Source organism: Accipiter gentilis, chromosome 7 (genome assembly GCF_929443795.1).
Source record: "Accipiter gentilis chromosome 7, bAccGen1.1, whole genome shotgun sequence".
Taxonomy (NCBI): Eukaryota; Metazoa; Chordata; class Aves; order Accipitriformes; family Accipitridae; genus Astur; species Astur gentilis.
The window spans coordinates 42,537,840-42,558,946 of record NC_064886.1 but is presented as its reverse complement, the minus strand read 5'-3'; the positions used below and the strand labels follow the sequence as shown (position 1 = coordinate 42,558,946).

At 52.9% G+C, this 21,107-nt stretch overlaps 1 protein-coding gene across 1 annotated transcript in view; it reads right to left on the bottom strand.

The window, feature by feature from the left end:
- ZNF469 (zinc finger protein 469) overlaps positions 1–19,246 on the bottom strand; it is a 67,807-nt gene extending 48,561 nt beyond the window's left edge. Inside the window, exons 1-2 of the mRNA XM_049806070.1 lie at positions 19,176–19,246; positions 205–253 (exon numbers count right to left, since the gene is read on the bottom strand). The gene's annotated coding sequence lies outside the window, so the exon portion shown is untranslated. The remainder of the gene's footprint in view (positions 1–204; positions 254–19,175) is intronic.
- Between the last annotated feature and the right edge of the window lie 1,861 nt (positions 19,247–21,107).

Sequence of the window (21,107 nt, the reverse complement as noted above, 5' to 3'; positions counted from 1 at the left end):
AAAAAGCAGGAGCCTTCAGCGAGGCGGATTCCTGAGGCGAATAAAACCCAAGGAAATCACTGGAGCGGAGGTATTAAACCCCCGACACTGACATGTGGCAAACAGCACATTCTCCTTTCCCCCCCTCGTCCTTCTACCAAACAAAAATAATATTTACATGACATCAGGCAGCAAGCCTTAAATGACAAAAGGGTGTTTACTCACCTCATTATAAGTCGGCCGGAGGCGAAGGCTGCATTCTCCTCGGTGAGGGCTGAAAAATTAAAAAGTCGGGAAATTAAGAGCTGCCGTCTGGCCCTGTGTGCAGTTCCTCCGTAATCTGTGTATAAAAAGAGAAGTCTTCATTACTGACCACAGGCACGGAGCTGCGCTGCTCACGCCCCCTCCGCGCCGCACCAGCCAGTAGCACACAGAAGTTGGGCTACGGGAGAAGGAGACAAGCTGAGCGGAGACTATAATGATTTATCTGCACCTCTGGTAGGGGGAAAAAAAAAAAAAAAAAAAGGATAGAAAGGGGGAAAAAAAAAAAAAAAAAGCTTCACTCCAAATATGACACGGGAGGAAAAGTGAGTCTTGTAGTTGCAGAAGGGTGACAGACGTGAGGATGTGCCAAGTCCCTAAGGACAAAAAAACCACACACCTCTTTAATCAGCCCTTCAGCCAAAGCCTTAATTAAAAAAGCTGCTACAAAATATCAGATAATGGATTGCATTTTCAGGCCTCTCTGGAAAACCAGCTCATATGGCAATGTTTCTAAACTCCTGCCAGAGCAGGGAAAGCTGCCAGTTTTAGGTTACAATATCAAAGGCACACATCCTCCGCACCAGCAGCCGGCTCCCAGTTACACCGGAGTAAATCCAGAGCCACCTCGCTGCCTTCAAGGCAGCTGGGGCTGATTTGCAGCAGAGCAGGATCAGGCCCTGCCCTGGCAAACTGCTGGGCTGCTCCTGCCTGCAGCACCGCCGGTGGAAGGAGAATTTGGCCTCTTTTTCCCCCAATCTGTGATCAGGTCTGCTCATGTCTCAGGGTAAAAAAAAAAAAAAAAAAAAAAAAAAAAGAATAAAAAAAGAAAAAAAAAAGGCAAAAGCAGCATTCTCCCAATTTGTAAGGATAAAAGGCCAGGAGGATTATCTGCTTTGCTCTCCTCTGACAGCAGTGGGTGTAATATTTGAAACCCCGCTCTGAGGTCAATACGACTTTCCATAGCATGAGACCGACTGACATTTTTCACGTTGCGACGATTATTCCCGGAGCTCCGTAAGCGTAGAGAATGAGTCCTCATCTAATCTCGGCAATCAAGTGGAATTGCAATAAAACCCCTGGACTGGATGCCATCCAAGCAGCTCCGAACGGAGCAGCCCCTGGAAGAGCACATCCTTATTTAGAGCAACGACTGCAAACTGCCTTTGAAAATCTGGCTTTTGCGGACTGCAATAGTGGGGCTACACCAACTTTTGACGTTGTTTGCAATAAAGCTCGCGCGGTTTTGAATTACTCATATTTAACATCTTTTTCTTTCTCTTTTTTTGGGGGGGGGTTATTTCCGCCCCAGAAGCGAGCAAACATTTCTTGGCATCGCTGGGTTACAGCTGTGCCCCGCGCCGCTGTTTTGCGCAGCACGGACAACCTCCCATCCATGGTTTTGCTCTCATGGCCTCCAATACCCTATGGAAACATGGTATATAATAATACACACCAGTTTGGATCAAAAGCTCTCCAAAGGCCTGTGCAATTTCAGCGAAGGCCTATTTTGATGAAAACCAGAACTAAGGGGCTGAAAAACGTTGCTTTTGCCCAGTTTGCCTCCAGCCTGTCCCACCGAGCCCGAACCCAGCTCTATGTGGGTGAACTGGTCCAGGCTGACGGTGCTGCCCGATGCTGCCAGCTCGTGCCCAGCATCCCAGCTCCCCCCATCACCCCCCCAGCGCTGCCAAGGCTTCGGCACGGGCTCAGCTTTTGCTTTTTGAAGCGTATGCGTGGCTTTTGGCAGCAGATCTTTCCTTGGGGAAAACACCCCAAACCATCCTCCGTATAGGAGGTCACCTCCGTGCATCTGCAGCGTGCTTTATTCCAGCAAGAAGGGTACCAGCGCGCCAGCCTTTAGCATCCATTTGGCAAATATCACCGCGAAACATCACACGCAGTCCCCAATACGGCGCGCACATCCAGGAGGAGGGATGAAGGAGGAAAAGAGGCTCATTTAGCTAATCAGGTAAGTCCAGAGGAACTTCCCCAAAGCCAAGGGAGCTACAACGGACTGAACCCCATCTACTAGCGAGCTGGCTCTGGATCCCAGTCCGGGACTTTTTTAGAAGGCTCATTCACAGGGCAAAACAATGAATTTTAAAATACATGCTGCATTCATAGATCTGTTTTGAACCCACTAACATGAAACCACTTATATAATTGTCACAGAGCAAACATCCCATTATGCACAATAAAAGAAAGATTTCATTTCGTCCCCCCCCTCCCCTGTTCTGTGCTTTTTGCCTTGGCCAAGACGTTTCTCATGTAACATAAATCAAACCCAGGTGCATCTTTCTGCATGAAACGCTGCTTAAAATACATGTAAGACTGCATTAAAATAAAACCCAGCCCATCATTTGGAGGCCTCAGAATTCCCTTTTGGACCCAGGAATAGTGGTTTTTCGCCCAGGTGGTGACGACCCCATCAGCATTTGATGCATTAGACATCAGGATCAAAGTGCCCTGTTCTTCCTCACACTGGATTTCTTCCGTGACATCTACCAAATTTCCTAGAAATCAGGTGGGCTCAAAACTGTTCTCAACTTATACGCAAGAAAATGATGTTTTCATCCAAGTACAGCTGGCCTCATACTTATTTTTAACGGTACCAGATTATAAGTATATATTAATTATACATTATTTATATACTGCACTGTTAGCGGATATAGAAGATTTTTCCCTCACTTTGCTCCCTTTTAGCCAAAGGCTTTCAGCATCCTCCTGATGCAGGCCAGGCAATTTGCAGGACCGCTGCCCTCACCTGCTGCAATGAGCCGGGTCAGGATCCGGCCCCGCAGCTCCTCCGCTCCATCAGGGCGCTCCTTACCATGCCAGCCTCCTTGCAAGTGCGTACCCTGGATTTGCACAAGTGATGGGGTGAAAACAGACTTTGGTCTGACCGAAGCACGCATCGAGGGCGTCTGATCCTGATCTGAATCCACAACTCCAATCTGCAGAGCTTTGGAGTGCGCAGGCTGGCCAAGCACTTGCATGAGATGGTGCCAAGGAAGGTGCTGAGGACCCAACCTCAGAGACAAGCCAGAAGCCGATTCATGGCCAGGAACGCTGCAGGCAGCTTTGTTCGTCTTTGCCGTCTGCTCGTTCTTTATTTCAGGCTCCTCAAAACCACAATCCAATTGACTACAGGCTAGAAATCAGAGACCAAGGTAAGAGAGATTGTTTCTGCGCCAACCTCATTGGGAGTGCCAATGCAAAACCACGCTGCAGACCTGGCTGCGAGGTCTCACGGGAGGTTTTTGAACGGTGGCTCCGGACTGGGCAATCCAGCCAGGTAGCAGTGAAGGATACGGGCTGCTCAATGGTTAGAGGAGGTTGAGTAGCCGAGCATGATTTCAAGTCCAATGGGGTTTGCAAGGCAGATGTCAAACCCACAGCCGTTACCGTCGTTGTTACAAGCGCATTTGTGGGGTCGCACTGTTTATAGAACAGAAGGACCCAACACCGTTCCCACCACATCTGGGTTCGCAGGAGACAAGCCAAGCCATGGGGAACATCTATGGGGTCCTGAGCACCAGAAGGGGTCACCACTGCTAGCAAAGAGATGGATCTCCAAGCCCCTTTTCTACCTGGGTGCTCATCACCTGGGGTCTCCACCGCAACCCTTCAAATTTGCACCCTTCCATGGAGCGAGGACAACCACCAGCATTAGGTAAAGGGAAAGAGTGATGCAACGGCAGCAGCACCGCCAGACATGGGGATGGCACACCCGAAGAGCCTGGCTGGCCTCAAAGGGCTTCTATCAAACACGAGGAATCACCCAGGACCCTGAGCTACTTGTGAAGCCTCCAAGAATAGCAACTAAATCAGCGAAATTTAAATTCACCGCAGATGAGTGTCCACTACTAACAGAATAGTTGCAAAGGGCCAAAACCCAAATAAGGTTCAACATTGCTGCGGACAATAGACGGTCAACATGAAGCTAACATTTTGCTATAAATTTCTGTTGAAAAGCCCATCACTTTTCCATTGAAAAACTTGCCAAAAGTTAATTTCCTTCACCAGCTCATCCATAAAAGTGGCAGCTCAGTAAGAGAGCCGGGCCAGGCCTGTGGGCTGATCTCATCTGGAGGGTGGCAGAGGGGGTGGCGAAAGCCGCGGCTGCTCCGCAGTGCCTTGCTCTTCCTTCCCAAAGCAAATTCCCTCATCGTAACCCTTCTGTGACCCTCCGCGTCCCAGCACGGATTTCCTAGAAACTCATTTTCTCGCTCTCCTCTAATCTTGCTCTGGTAAAGGCTTGCTGAATAGCTTGACTCCCAAAAGAAAAGCTGACATAACCAAAACCGCTCTCTGCCTAGGCAGACCTGCTCCTGTCCATCCCATGTCTGCGATGGGGTTCTTCTGTCCATCTCCCTTTTATAAAAGATTTGAACTGGCTGCTGAGGTGGGGGTCAACATCCCCTGCTCATCGCACGGACATGGAGGGCAAGGGCAGCCAAGCCCATATGGCTTCAGCTATGGTACTTAAGATACACACGTACACTATGCTGCAGTCCTGATGTGCAGCCCCGGAGCGCTGCCATGGCTTGCATGCAGCCAAATAAGCACCAGAAGATCCCAAAGCATCTTCCGAGGGGTTCCCAGGGTGGGCAGTGCCTGTCCTGCCTGCAGCTCCCCTGCCAGTTTGCAGAAAGTGCTGTAAACTCATCGCTGCGGTGGGTGGAACCAGGACCTGCTCAGGGAAACTGAGGCACGGGACAGGCGGGGCAGCACTCAGAGTTGCTTTTATAGCAGCACTTTAGAAAAAAAAAACACCCCAACCCCAAAGATTTTGGCTTTCTTGCTCTGCAGACCTCACGGCAAACGGCAGGAGCGTGCACGGGGCAGGTATTTGCACAGCCCTTATGCTAATGGGGTTGTAGCATCTCTTCCCAGCCCTTCGCAGCCATTCAATCTGGGAATCCTGCTAATGAAAGGAAAACAGAGAGGAGCTGCGGAGCAGAGGCCCAGGGTGTGGTAACTCTAGAAGGCAGCAGAGGAGGGATGAATGAAACCTTTCACTGTGGTCCAGAGGAGCCAGTGGCACACAGGCTTGAGGAATTCAAGAGCTCTGCACACCAAAGCAGGCGGCGAAGACGTTTCGTGGGACGTGGAGACACAGCTTTCCTTTAATTAGTGGGCCGGGAGGACGATGGAGGAGCTGCAAGAGGGGGGACGCGCCGTGCTGGATGCAGACACCCCACGGGGGGAAAATAATCTGTGTATCAGCAGTTAGAAAGGGGACGAAGGAGGCCGGCTTCCCAAACGCTGAAAAGCTGTCCTTATTTTTTCCTGTAATTATGTCTCTAAGGGATCACTAACATTTACATTTTTGTACGAGCTGTATAGTTTATTCACAGCCCTGCTCAGCAAAAGGCTCCGCTAATAAATAGACTTATTGATGCTTGCACTTCTATACATTATGCTACATCCACGCTCAGACAACCAGCCTATTTTACCCTGCTCTATATTGTGAACAAATTATTCTCCTCTCCGGCGTGGTGTGCTCCCACCCAGCCACGCGCCCCGCACGCCCCCAGCTGAGCCATGAATGGCCGCAGTGTACAGAGCCGCTTGCTCCCCTGCCTCTCTAAACACTTGCAGAGGGGGAAAAAAAGCCAAAAAAGAAAAAGGACGGGGTATAAAGATTCCTTCACACACTCTGCCTGGGATTATTTCACCTCCCCACCCTCCTCCAGCCCCTTTTCCCGCTCCAAAAATAAATATATAAGGAAAAAAAGCAGAGGAAATGATTCCTTAATGCTTCTGCACAAAAATCCTGCGGCCTCGCTCCCTGTTGTCTTCCTCCTGTGGCCAGAACAAACTCTTTTCTTCTGCCCCTCGTCGAGGGAGATTACTGTGGGGAAATGTTTTCCCTCTCAAACCCTCCGCTGGCTTGAAATTATTTATATGAAACTTATCTGGAAGCTTCTCCCCAGCCTGAGCAGTGCTGGGTACCTCCAGACCATGGGCGAAAGCCTGGGCGAGGCTGGTAGTAGCCGTCACCTGCTCTCAATATGACCTGTGACATACATGAAATGAGTTGGGGAGGTCTCAGTCCTCTCCAACGTGGCCTGTATCCACGCCACAAAACCATCCCGTGTGCCGGAGGGTTTGGGCAGCGGGGCCGTCCCTGGCTCATCCTGCACCCATCCTGCCATCTGTGAATCCAGGAATTAGCCCAGTCCACTCTTTCCTTTTTATGACTTTTTCTTAGAGCCAACGTCTTTTTTCGACCTTTTTTTCCTCCTGCCCCGTGCATCCTTGCCCGCAGCCGCCGAGGCTGCCCGGGCACAGGGAAGCACCCCGGCACGAGCAGCACGCTGCACCGCAACATCCCACGCTCCAGCAAAGAGCTTTCCTTGCCCCAAATCCCTCTCCAAAGGGGAGAAAAGCATTTCTGGCAGACATCAGTATCGGGATCGCTCCCGGCATCCCTGCTCGCAGCTGAGGACCGCTCGAAGGCAAATAGTACCCCTCTGTGCCTCCGGCACGCAGCGCCACGGACACATAGATGGCATTATATTTAGCTGGCCCCAGATCTCGGGCATAATATTTTTTTTAGCAGTGGACTAAATATTTTTAACATATGCAAACATGCATGACTGAGGCAGCTACAGAGCCGGGGAGTTGGGATGCTGACGGCCTTCCAGGGCAGAACAATGTCACCTTTCTACTCCCCGGCGCTGCCTGTCCCTGAGATGACGACCGTGCAGCTTGAGAGGGATGGGGAGAAGGGGGCAAAGAAAACCGTGGAAGCTTTTCAGGGTGAATTTTGCAATGGTATCGCAGTGAAAGGGTCCGAATTCCTCCGAGGCGGAGAGGCGGGGATGCACAGACCAGCGGTCTGTCTCTCGGGCAAACATACCTGCGTGCGCGCCCGGCTTGGTCGAAAGGAAACGTTCCCGGCTTTAAGCAAACAGAAAGGTGCGGGGTCAAATAAGTGGAGCAGAAAGCTCTGCCGTAGGTAAATAGGTCACTGTCAGCCCTGGGTTGAGCAGCGCGGCCAGGGACGTGCCAGCCATCCTGGGTATGCACTCCCAGCACTCCCACCCACGCTTTACAGATGGGGAAACTGAGGCACGAGTCTCCCAAGAGGCATGTGCGTTTGGCTGCAGGAGGAAGAAGGGATGCTGTGCCGGTACCTAACCCAGTGCTGACGCCCTGGACCCGTGGGCCAGCTCTGGATAAATGAATTTGGATTAATGGCCCGTGTTTGTGCTGCAGCTTTGCTCTGTCCGCCTGTCCCCCTGCCACCGCCGTGCTCCCTGGAAGGTCAGCGAAACCGCAGGCACTGGTGCAGGGGGTTGGTGATGGAGCGGTTGCAGGAACAGGGCGAGGAATCCCAAATCGAGCCTTCATCTTCCACCTCAAGCCCACCACTGGGCTGCAGGAGATGAGCAGAAATCCCCCAGTTTTATTGCTCAACTCTATTTTTTTTTTTTTTTTTCCCCACAGCATTGCTGTGGTGGGTGATCAGGTATCAGCAAAGCGGGGTGGGAGCAGGGAAACTGAGGCAGGAAGAGGAAAGGGGAGTCGGTCCATGGCCAGCAAGGAGCTGGGGCAGGTGCCCAGTGTCCTCCCACACCGCGTGCCAAACTGCAGAGCCTCCCCCGTACTTCCCCGCACGCTGTGGCCATCGGGCCAGGTCCCCTCGCTGGCATGGCTTTCAGGAGGCTTTGTGCAATCCCACCCCTTGAGCTTTGTCAGCTTTTGAACAGCAAAGGACGCTCACGAGGAACACGACAGTGTTTTTCCAGGGAGGAGAGGGTCTGCAGGGATGTGGCTTTGCCCCATGGCAGCTCTCCCGGCCGCGCTGGGCACCCTCCCCACGCCGTCACCCCGTCACATGCATTTCTGGCTCCTTATCTCAAAGCATCTCAGACATTTCTCCCTGCTAAACATCTGCAGCTCCCACATACAAAACACTCATCTCAGCGGCGCGTTATTGCTTCCAGGGGACCAGATGTGGACAGGAGGCACGTGTCGTCCCTGCGCCAGGCTTCGCATCCTCCTCTTTCCCTGCAAACAGGCACATTTGCGCTGCAGAAAAGTGCCGGATTGTTGAAAGCCAGATCCAGAATACCTTTGTCGACCGACAACATCCATCAAAATCTCCCCTGCACCTGGGACGGGGCTGATATCACCCTGCCTGGGTGCAGGGTTGGGGTACGTGAACCAGCTCTGTTCCGATGGCCGTGAGCATAAGCTCAGCCCAGCACGTGGAAGCGTGGGATGAGGAAGGTATAGGGGGATGTAGCTTCCAAAAGCAAGAGCCAGATTAAATAGGGGTGTATTCCTGCTGCTCCTTCCAATTCACCGCACATTTGGAGCAGCTTGTGGTGACTGAAGGCACCAACCCAGGACAGCCCTGGGGCCAGAACAACAGTGTTGTAGCCCAGATGGGTGATGTCCCCCCAAAAGCTGGTGAAGGCAAAGGGAGAACCCCAAGGTTAGATCAGCTTGAAGTGTCACAGGCTCAACCCAGAAGCATTACATGGGGTCTTGGCTCAGAGCACACATTGCTCTTTACCCTACAGGAACAACGCAAGGTCAGCCTTGGACCTTTATTTCTTCTATTTCTGCTGACAAAAGTGTATTTGCACCCAGAACTGCCGCGGTGCCTTTGGCTGGGCTGGGGGGAGATGGCCTTAGAGCCGCAGAAGACCCGGCACTGCCAATGCCCCACCGGCTTCGGCACGGGGCTGGTATTTGGCCGTGGGGTGACACCGGCTCTCTGCAGCTGGGAGCTGATCGGCCAACGTGAGGATTTTGCCCCTTGGCTGTGCTGGCACGGCTGCGACGCGCGGACTAGGCTCGGGACGCGTAGGAACGTCTGCTTTAAAGCTTCCTTTTAAACTCTAATAAAAACAACCAAAGCTCGCCTTGCCTCTTCTCCCGCTGAGCCAAAAAACTGCAACCTTGTGCCCAGTGGCGAGAAACCGAGCGAAACCTGGCAATGGACAGGAGCGAAAAGTCGCCCCGAGGAATCGGTGGCACCGGCTGAGCCGGAGGGGACCGCTGCGGGCTGGCACCAGGCTGGCACAGGTCCTGCAGCTCTGCCTCCCTGCTGCCAGCTTTGCAGCTCTGCCCCAGGGCTGCCCCCCGCTCCCCCCCAGCGCCGAGCCGCGGACAGGCTCATATTTGATTTGGAAAGACGTGCGATGCCTGCTAGTAGCGCGATGTTCCCTTGCCGATGCAATCCGGGAGGCAAGTGCCAGCACGGTGCCTGGGGAGCAGCCGAGGCGGCCGGCGCGTCCTCCCGTTCCCAGTTCCAGGGCTGCCACCCCCTTCCCTGCATAAACACACTGCTTATCCCAGGCTCCAGCACTCTTTTGACCTTGCAGATGTGAAACTCAAGGGCTCAATTTTCTGGCTGTTTAGATGCAGAAAGATTGCGATTATGCTAAAATAGGCATCTCAGAGGCGGCTGCACGTTGCTAAACCCTTTCCTGTACCTTTTGGGTTGAACGGAGGCTGCAGAGCATCCAGCTGGGATGGAGCTCAGCCAGAACCAGGCTCCCCGCTCCCTTCCCCGTCCCACCAGCATCAGCCCTGATGCACATCACAAAAGGCTGCTGGGATGCGGGATCCCGTGCCAAAGGTAGGACGTGGGCTATCTGCCTCCAGCACCGTGGCAGGAGCACCGCCGCTGCCGGCATCACCCCGGCAAAGAGCAGGGAGGCAGAGGGCTGTGGCTCTGGGCAAGGAGAGTGGCGCAGAAAGCAGAGCTGTAAGCCATGCCCTTGGGTTGAAGGGCTGTGAGAGCCTGGGTGGCTGCAGGGGTGGCTGCTGGCGTCAGCAGGAGGAGGATCCGCGTTTCTTGTGGGTTTAGCATTGACGGTGGCCACGGCAGAGCTGTCCCTGCCGCGGCATTTCCATCTGTGCAATGCGATTCCTGAGGTGGACCTCGGTTTCAGGGCGTCCTCTGAAAAGAAGAGCCGGGATTGATCCAGGAGTCGGGCAGCACCCTCCTCGGGGCACAGCCGCGGGATGTCCCGGAGCTCGGCACCCAGCTCCTGCCACCACCGGCGGTCACGTGCCCAGAGGGTGTCACCACATCAGCCTCTCCCAGTTCCTGATCTTTCATGGACTGTGCTCGACACTGCAACAGGACTGACTAATTTTCATTTTCCAATTGCCATCAACCGAGTTAGTCTTGGATTTTCCAGTTTCATCATTTCAAAACGAAACTTCTGGGTGTTACCTGCAAAGGCAGGAGAACCACTGAGCCTGTTCCTGGCTCCCAACTGGCCACAGACCCAGCTGGAGTTTAATTCTTTTTCTTGTCTTTTTTTTGCATTTCAAATTGAACAAGACCAACGAAGGAGGGAACACCACCTTCTTCTTCTACCTATCTTTGACCCGGACATCCCCCAGTTCTACAGGCGTCATCCCAGAGTTACCGTGCCGTATCTGGATGGACACGCGCCTGCTTGAGCCCTGCCACGGCCGGTGGAGAGCTGGCACTGGCGATGCACTGGGGACACGGGACCGATCCTGGCATTGGGGCACCGCGTCTTGTCCCGCTGCATCCTCTAATGTCACTGTAGCCATAAGTTTTCCCAAATTTCTCCTAACGCCTTTTAGGCTTTCCCCCTGCACCCTTCTCCATCCCGGCTCCCCTTCACACCAAGCGGCACAGACCCTCTATAAACTCTTATTGTAGATGCAGCGGTTCAGCCTGAATTTTGCTCGAGTGCATGAATAAAAAGAATCTTTTCACAGAGTTTCAAGCCGCATGCATGTTAAAAAAAATAATAAAAAGACGAGGAGGGGGACAAGGTTGCTGCCCTGGTCTGCAGCCACAACTCCCAGCACCGGGTCCTCCCTCAGCTCGACACAGAGGGCTGCAGTCTCACCCCGAGGTGCGCCGGCAGCTCCCCTGCATGTCGAGATGAAAGGACACCTCACAATTGCTGCTTAATGCCAGATAAGTGTTTTTCCTCAAAATTATGGGAGAGGAAATTCAATATTTTTTTAGGACTTGGCTTTGCATAATAACGACCGGCGCGGGGAGAACAATTCCGTATTCATGCTCAACACAAACAAGCACCTTCCAATAACCTCACACCTCTGACTCCAGCCCAGCCACGGGTCAGGCACCGGCTTGTCCCCAACCGTCAACCGTGGTGCCGCGGTGCCAGCACACGCTCCCGAGGCCACCCGTCTCCCGTGGAGGGCAGAAGGGCGACAGCGTCGTGTTGTGTCCACGTTTGGGGGCAGATGCCCCCCGAGATGCTTCACGAGGCTGGGAGATGCAGGATGCAGAAATATATATATAATAATTATAAATACGTATTGTAATGCAGCAAGGGGGTTGGGAAAAGAAAGAAGGTATCCTCTGGGAAGAGGAGAAAGGTCTCTCATCTTCATTATGGCAGGAGTACGGCAGCTTTGCCCCGAAATGCCTGATTTCTCCTGGCACACAGACAAAGCCTAGCAGAAATGTAGGGAGAGCCATCCAGAGTGTGACTTTGGCCAACGCTCCTGAGAGGTTTCAAAACCACAGAGAACAAATCTAAGTCACATCAGATGAATGAAGAAAAGGTTGTTTCAGCCACACAAAAACCACTCAGGAAGCTGAAGATGGAGACCCTGCAGCCCCACAACGCACCAGACCCCATTTTTGGGCATCTCTCCTCAAACGTGTCTCACCATGTCCATGCCCTTGCACGAGCCCAACCTGCTCATCTCTTCCACCATCGTGGCACCCAGCCTGGCTTATTCTGAACCAGCCCCAGAGGCTGAGACCCTTTTTACACGTATTTCTGAAGAGGAGCAGATAGTCCAGCACCTCCCCACCTCCTCAAGGAGAAGGACCTCCATCATTTAGCAGCTGGACCCCCGGCGACGTTAGGTCTCCGCTGAGGGCAGCCAAGGCACAGAGCGTTATTTACATTTTGATAAACACTGACACATCTTTTGGAGCAGAAGGCAGCTTTCGAAATACACAGCAAAGGGGAAAACGAGCAGTGAGTTCACCAACCAAAACTTGCAGGGAGAAAATGTGCTCAACGGAGCATAGGTAAGGGACTGGAGTCCATGTTCCTGATCTCATTTCTTCCTTCACCAAATCCTGGTTCTTCTTGTCTCCATCTTTTGCCATTTATTCCCTCTGCTCCCCTGCAGCCCTTTCTGAGCAGCTGCCCTTTGCTAGTAAACAGCCCACAGCCCCAGGGCCAGCTTTCCCAGCACTAAAAGCCCACTTATTTCTGTTTGTCTTGACAAAACAGTAGCAGATTTGTGCTATAAATCCCCATTAATGGAACAATCTACGTTGGCTTGTTCCCATTAGCACTTTCCAAATGAGAAGAGGTTTGTGTGCATGCACATGCGTGTGAGTGTATGCACATATCTCCCTCCTGCAACAGCAGCCAGGGCTTTCGATTCAACATCTTCCCATTAAATGCCAATATTCATAAGCAGAATCTAAATATTTCAAATCCCGACAAATTTAAACATACAAACGTCTTGTTGAGTCATTTCCTAGAAGGCTTCTTTCAAACAAAAGCCTGACACTTAATCCATGCACGCTATTCATGGAAATGGGGGGAGCGCAGGAGCATTTGTCCAAAGTATATGAATGGCCCTTACGCATTGTACAGGCACAAAAAGGATTTGAATAGCCCCTATGCATTGTACAGGCACGACATAGCTTTTAGCACTGAGGTGAAGGAGGATAAACCCAACGTGTGACGAATCCTCAATCTATTACCAGATATCCTAAATATCCACCGAAAATCAATGAAATCCTCCAAACCCAGTGCAGTGAGATGCTCAGCCCTAGCTCTTGCTCCAGCCGGCCCAACCCCTCAGCCTGCTCTTCTCCGAGGCATCTTTCCGAACAGAGACTTTTCCAGCAGAAGCAACTGGGTTTGGGGAGCAGACCCCGCATTTCACAGCAGACTGACTCCGATGCGATGCAGAGTACACCTCGGCTTAATTCAACAGCCAGTCCCTGGTGGGGATTTTGGAAAGATGAAGCCCTCAAAGGGGTTTTGCTCAAGTGAGAGCGAGGAGCAGAGGGAACCCCTCAACAGCAGCTCAGCCCCGCTTGCTCCAGCTCTCTGCATTTTCTAGTTGCCATCACAGAGCAGATCTTCCAACAACCTCCCAGGGGGATGCAGCAGCTACACCGGCTGCAAGGCAATGCATGAATATGCTCAGCTCCCGATGGCTTTCAGGCCACCCCAGTCACATGCAGCTCTGCAATTCCTGGTCTTGCTGACTCAGCCTTGCCCATGTCAGGTTCCAGAGTCCTATTTAAACCTCTTGATGTGGATAGGGGAAAAAACCACATTAAGAGCCTGGCAGTGAAGGGCTCCAGGGAAGCACGCATGGGTGGGCGTAAAAGCAGGAGATCCAACGGTCCGGAGCAGCAAAGGTGGTACCGGCACAGCAGCACACTCCATGCTGTCCCAGGGGCTGGGGAGCTCCTCTGTTCCAGCAGAAAACCAGCACTTACTCCTCTGTCTCCATCCCCTCCTCGTACTGGTTTTGGCTACACAGTCTCTGCATGCTGCAGCCGGGAGCACCGCTGCAGGGCTGCCCGATGGGTGCATCCCCCTGGAGTGCATCCCGGTGTGGTGCATCCCAGTGGGGTGTATCCTGGCTGCCCGATGGGGGTGCATCCTAATGGGCTGCATCCCGATGGGACATATCCTGCTGGGGTGCATCCCAATGGGGTGCATCCTGCTGGGGTGCATCCTGGTGGGATTTATCCTGCTGTATGTTCGCCTGTGGCAAACAGGTGGCGATGTTGTACTCCAGGACTTCAGCTTCCAGACCCAAAAAGCCGGCTGCTGTCAGAAATCCGCGCTCGGAGTCTCCCCGGCCCGTGTGCCCCCCAGGAGGCAACAAGAGAGGTGCCCTGATGAACCCAAGTTTTCTCCTTCACTTTAATTATAATAAACGCAAGCCAAAGCCTCTCTTTCCATTCCTTTTTAATCAAGGCAAGGGATAAAAAGTCCATCCTTTGCAAGCACATTTTTCCCTCGAGCTTTGAAGCAAAGAAGTTAGACTTCCGAAGGGAGCGGAGAGGATGCGTTGGGGAAGGTGCATCATCCCGTGGCCACAGGCACAGGAACTGCAGTTAAGATGCACGGACCTGTGACATCGCAAAGGTACATCTCAAGCAGAAGGAAAAATTCCTGCAGCAAAGCAGAGATCCGCCCTGTCAAATGACTTCCATCCACACGCAGGTACCTGCACTGCCTGGGTTAGAGCACGATGTCTGCGGGGACCCGTGTGTACCCAAGGCACTGGAGCAGCGGGGAAGATAACCGGGGGCAGATATCTTGCTTGGGGTTATCTTGCTTGTACCTGCTGTTCGCAGCCCTCCAGAGCCAGCGGTCCGGGGTCTCGCACGAGACCAGCAAGACGGTGCCACGCCGGAGGAATTCTTCATCTCGGAGGGAACCAAGTGCCTGTGGCATGTTGGATGCTGCACACGCAGAGGTTGCTTTGTGCCTGTCCACAGGGACCAGGGGCACAGAAGGGACCAGGGCCGTGGGAGTGGAGGTGGCAGTGCTGGGGCAGATGCTGGCGCAGCGGCCCGTGGCCAGCGCTTGCCCCATGCCCCTGGCCACATGCCCTCCGGAGCAGCTGGAGCGATGCCACCTAACACCTCCATGAAAGCAGAAGCCGCCAAGGGCTTTGCATCGCTGCATCCTGCTCTTCCAGAGAAGCAAATTTGAAGTCACTGGAGTCCTTCTCTGAACAGAGTCCCTGTCCCTGCGCTGGAGCCTGTCTCTGACACTCCTCATCCTTTGAAAGGGAAGGTGGAAGCTCAGGGAAAAGCTCCTCCGAGCCTTGCTGTCACCACGCCGCTGGGTAGGAGATGCCCACGCAGGGACACGGTGAGCAAGTCGCAGAGCAGTGCCACGTTCCCACAGACCGATGCTTTTTCTTAGCAAAGCCCTCCTGGCTCTTGGCACCGCAGCCAGCCAGGCTTGCATGTCACCGGCGATGTCAGATGATAGAAAGCAAGGGTAGAAGGGTTCCACATGGTACGAGGATGAAGGCCTCCATCCTCTCAACAAGTGCTGCCGGTGCAAAAAAACAGGTGAGTGCGCTATGGAGGTGACGGCCACAAATTCGAGGGGATCCTCAGCAGGTCTTGGGGCGGTGGAGGCTGGAAACATGAGGGAGCATCCACAGGCACGGCAAAGAGCGGCAAGATGAAAAATGATGGTCATTTGCAGGTGAAGAAAGCAATTCCCAGGGCGAGGTGAGATGGGCTCTGTGCTGTAGGATGTGTTTAAAAGCAGGCTGGGAAAAACAGCTGCATTTCTCTTCTTAGAAGGATTACCTTTCCCTGACTTTCTGCCTGTCTTCAGTGCCTGTCTTGCAAGGATCTGTATTTTGCTGGCTAACCCACAACATACAGCCCGAAAGACCCATCTTGCAGAGGGGACAGGAGTCATCTAAGGTCACAACCAAACCGCTACAGAGCTCAGGAGACGGGTCCCCTCTACCAACCCCAAATCCCACCCTCACCTTTCCACAGAGACCAGCATCACTGAAAAGTCAGAGTCTGCAACACAGCCCACGGGACGGGAAACCAGCCCTAGCAATGACTGCCTGGCTCAAACGCATGCGCTTTTCCTTGCAGCAAGACTTACCATCCCCAAACCCGGACAGATTATGGGAGCGCAACTTGCCAAGAGTGCTGGGGAACGCCTCTGCAGATGAGCTCGGACAGACGGACGTCTGCCCATGGAGACGGGCTGCCTGTACAGTTATTTATATAGTGCCAGACAGCGACAGCTCAGAGCCGAAACAAATCTACCTGCACGTGTAAAATGCCTTTGCTCGAGCGATGGCTTCCAGCCCTTCCACAGCAGCACGGCCATCCCGGGAAAGCTACCTTGGAAACAGTGAACTGGATAAACCCACTTTTTTTTTCAGAGGTTTGCAGAGTAAATGTTAGCTTTGTGCTCACTCGGTATTCCTTTGAACCTTAGCAGTGGGACGGGCACCTCCGAAAGTGATTCCTGGTCTCCCACCTTTGGATGGAGTCTGGGCATCTCCCCGGGACCACTCAGCCAGCCCCTGTGGGGTGACTTCCCTGAAATACTCCCTGTGCAATCCAGATCTTGAGGATCTGCATAAAATCCCAATCTCGAACACTGCTGGGATAACACCCTCCCTTCATCAGCTGAATTTCTCTCTCTCTTAGCTGGCACGTGGTCAAGGCTTGAGGACCTGACCTGCAATGAACTGCACTGGGGTGAAAGCTGTGGCCCAAAATGCACAAAGAAATAGCACACAACATCGGAAATGTCCTGTAACTAAGCATTAACCCCCCCCCAGTCTTAAGGACAGAAACCCGTAAATCTCAGCTTCTTGCTCAGGCTATCTAGCAGCCAGAGAAATACACTTTATTTGAAACGGTCATAAATATTCGGGGATGTCTAATCTCCAAGGGCCGGCAGATTTGATGTGTGGATGCTGTCATCTAGGAACGAGCGGGGAGCAGCAGACATGCACTACTGACTCACACAGCAGAGATGCTGGGAATCAGCTGCAGTTCCCCTGTTTTCATAATCTCACATATTTTATTTGCTTAAGGTTGTTGGTAACTGTTGCTTAGTAGTGGGCCACTGGCCCTTTAACACCTTTCTCCTCCAAGGAGAGCCAGCCAAAGTGGATGGTGGAGGATCCAAGGGTGTTTAAAGCCCATGGGACCTGCGGGCAGCTCCTGCTAGCTGACTTTTGGTTCCCTGAGTGCTACGGTCCCCCCAAAATCTGCAGCAAAAATCAGAACAGCACAACCAGTTACTAGCACATTTGCATCGGATGCACAACCAGCCGGTTACGGTGCAACTCGAGCTGAATCGGGGCTTGGGAGACTGACAAAATCCACGTCCTTGGTGGGATGAGGTGCGTTCCAGGTTCAGAAACACACTCCCGTCTCCTTTTGAAGGCAGCCGGAGCCAGCCTGACGGCCAGGCTTTGCCACCCGCAGCTGGCATGGCTGCATCTGGACCTGGTGCTGAGTGCGGAGCTCAAATCCTACCCACAAAAAAAACCCCAAAAAAACACCAAAAAACAAGGAATTGGCAATTTTAGCTTTTTTTCTTGGGCGGCTCAGTACAGCAACAAGCCCTGCTGGCAGCCAGCTGGGAGGGCGCGCAAGGTGAATCTCCGTCTCCCCGTTTTAAATGATTTGGGGTGTATTAAGGAAAAGTCACCCCAGGAGCTTGGAGCGGCAAGTCAGGCTTGGGAGACTGCGCAGAAGCAGGTTGCAGCACCCAGGAGACCTTGCCAAGGGTCACCTGGGCTCGTCCACCTCTGCCCGCAGCCAAGGTCCTTCTGCGGGTCCTCTGCTTGCCACCCACCGTGGGCAGGACACAAGGTGCTGGGGACGGGGAGCTGGGCAAGGGAGTTAAGAAAGGAGGCAAATCTCCTTGAATTTTCTCTTATTTCATTAAAGCTGCACTTGCACCGGAAAACAAGAAGCCGGTGCGATGTCGCCGGGCGCAGCGGGGATGCAGAGGTCCATCGCGAGGAGCTCGCCGAGATGCCGCCCCGGCGTGCGATGCACGTGGACGAAAGTGCATTTCCCAGTGCAGAGAGCTCCTGCAAAGGGAAAAACCTCCCAGGACGGTGGTCCCGTGGGCACGGCGGGGTGGGGGGGGCATCTACCTGTGCCCCTCCACTGCCCAGGGATGGGGGTTTGTGGGGGTCTGCTTTGGCCTGGGGTGCAGCTGAACAGAGCGATGTTGCTTTTAGAGTAACTCTCATTAAGATTTTCTAGCTATAATGGGATACAAGGAAACAAGATGCTTCTGATGTAGGATTAAAAAGGGAATCATGTTGCCAATCTCGCTGGGAGTCCCTAGGCCCCCAAAATTCAGTTAATGTTGATATAATGTTAACTTCCATATGGATAAAATCAAGGGATTTATTTTTTTTAAGGACGTATTATTTGCAATGAGGAGCAGGGTATTACAGGAGTTCACACAAACCCAGAAGCTGGGTGTCTGTCTTCCTCGAAATACACTCTCAGTGTCACAAGCTTGGATGCTTCTGCGACAGGAAAATTAAAACTACGGTGAGGCAGAAAATGCAAAATTTGGGGACAGACCTGAAGACGGGCTGAGGATATGTACGAGCGCTAAGCTCGATGCAGTAGTTGAGTTGTCAGCTCATTTCTAACCGCTGTAAAGTGATATACGCTCATCTTATCCCAGCAATAGTCCCATGAACTCATCATCTTGAACGGCTTAATCGCATCTGGTTAGGAGCAAAACCTCTTCTGCATATTTTTCTTTCATTTACGATAAACAAAAATGCATGTTTTCATGGTGTGACTTTTTGTAAATTAAACAGCACTGCCGAGTCATCAGCTCTGGAGTGGACTTGTCTGCATAAGAGTTACTGGGTTTAGCCTTAAGGCAACTGCTTAACTAAAACTTTGCTCTGTCCTAAGTTTCTAAATTATTCCCAAAAAGCCATTTTTTACAGAAAAGGCAGGACCCGAGCCTATGATCCACCGATGCTAACGTGCAGAGAGGCTCTAAGAGCAAGGGTGATAAACCCCTGACACAGTTTCTTTGCAAAACCACAGGAGAGAAGAACGATATTTTTTAATGCTATTAAAACTGCCCACGTATTTTTCAAAGGGGGACCAGAGGCTAAGGACCAAAGGCAGCTGGGTTCCGCTTTACTCGCCGTTCCCGAGAGCAGCTTTCCTGCCCTGCTCTCCCGGGAGGTCCATACCTGGGTGCAGGGGACGGCCAGGGCTCGCCGGGGCATCGCTGTCCCCGGCCCCCGCTCCGCAAACTTTCCAGCTGCGGAGCGAGCACGAAACACCGTCCGTGTTTCCAGAAACATCCCCCTTTACCCCACCCCCAGCATTTCCACAACCCGACCGCCGGCAATACAGAGAAACCCACGGGATTTTTCCAAGAGAATGCCCTCACCTTTCCCGCGGAGCCGGGAGCTGCCCTTTGCTGTCTTTCTAGTCTCTCACTGCACTATCTCCAGTCTTCCCGCAGCTCCCGCGGAGCTGGAAATATCATTAAGCTCCAGTGAGGCAAAGAAAAAAAAAAAAAAAAAAAATCCCAGGGAAAGCGTTGCAATATCCAAAGGGAGGGGAGCGAAGCCAGCGGGAACGGCCGAGCCCCGGGTCCCTGCGAGCCCCGCTCCACCTGCACGCGCCTTGTTGGGATCCAGCGATACCCCGTCCGGCATGGAGCAGGCATGAATACTTCTCTGGTGTCTGCTGATGACTTCACTTCATTAGCATGCTCCTGATAGTTCTCTCTGACCGTCTTTTTTACTGACTTTAAGGCTCTGCTAATCAAAATACTGTAGCATTTAACTATTTCCTGACTCCAGGGTTTGGAAAGACGAAGCTCCACGGGGCGACAAAACCCGACCGGGAGCAGAAACACGAGCCCCGGCGTGCAGCGGCCCCAGCCTCCATCCACGAGCAATTCGTGCTGTTGGGTTTTGCAGGTCACAACTCCGAGCGCGTTCCAGTTTTATCTACTTAACGAGGGCAAAACGCTCCTCTGCTGTGCCGGACTTTTTAGCGCAGGCAGATGCAGAGAGGAAAGCGCCCTTCCACCTTTGGGGATGAGATTTCCCCCAGGTAATCATTTTATTTAAAGACAGCTCAGGCAGAGCGTGAAGCAAGTTCGTGCTCTTATTAACCTACGGCACCAGGTCAAGCGTCCCTTCAAGACGGGGTGGTGAGACCCAGGTGGGTCCCAGGCGATGCCACCCTCCAGAAGTGCCGCTGCTGCCTTCACCTTCTCGCTCACGTGCTGTGGGAGCGGAGCTGACTTTCAGAGGGGAAGAAAAGCTGCGTAACCCCCGGGTTAGAAAAGGGGAAAGCAAGGCACGGAAAAAATAAAGCAACTCCGCTGAGAGCACACCTGGAGCGTGTGGCAGGGATGAGGACTCTGCTGAGGGTGCCAGCCTCGTGCTTTCTCCTGAGGGTTTCTAGCTGGTTTGGAGTCCATGTCAGGTTTTACTTTAACAAAGAAAAAACAGGAGTGGATTTTGCAACAGTGGGATAAGAAAAAAAAAAAAGAAAAAAAAAAGAAAGAGAGAGACCGCATTAAGCGTATGCCCTGTTTTCCCTGGGTGTGCACCTGGTTGCACGTACCCGTGCATCGTACCCACGATCACAAGCGACGGTGTTTCGGTGCACACAGACGCGTGCCCATCTTCACCCTGTGCAGTGCCGGTGCGGGCGGGCGCTGCATCCTGGCACGCGTAGGTGCCACGGTGAAGGAAGCCCGGCCGTGCCAGCGCGCGGTCGCGCACACGCGTGTGTGTGCACACGCCGGGTGGGAACACGGGGTTTAACCGTTTGGGTGCCTGTTCTGAGCACCAGCACTATTTCCAGGAAAAAAAGCCATGCCTGCACTCTTTCCCCAATTAACACCCTTTCCTTATAACCGAGAAAACTGGCCCCCAAAAGCCTTTAATAATGGCCTACTGTGGGGTTTGGGAACCGCGTCCGAAGCTGCCGTAGCAGAAGCAGCTGTGGGGTCCGTCGGGCTGGAGGCCTGATTCATACCCAGCAAAATGAGGTCAGGAGCAGATGAGTCTCCGAACATTCATTTCTTCGCACAGGAGGTGACCCACATTTTTTACTCCTGATTCACAGCTCAGCTGCAGACACGGCTATCTTTAGCCCCAGAGAGAGACGCGGAAAGGCCGAGGGCCCCTCTGCAAAAGTCGTAAGGTCCAGGCTTCAGAGGGCTATGACTTTTTATGATTATATATATACCTTCCCCTGCTTTCTACGGCGTCTCTTGGAGGAGAGCGGGACGAGCTCCAAGCGCAGGTTTGATGCACTAAGCAGAAGAAGTCCCGCACGGGCTCTAGGAGCCCGAGGG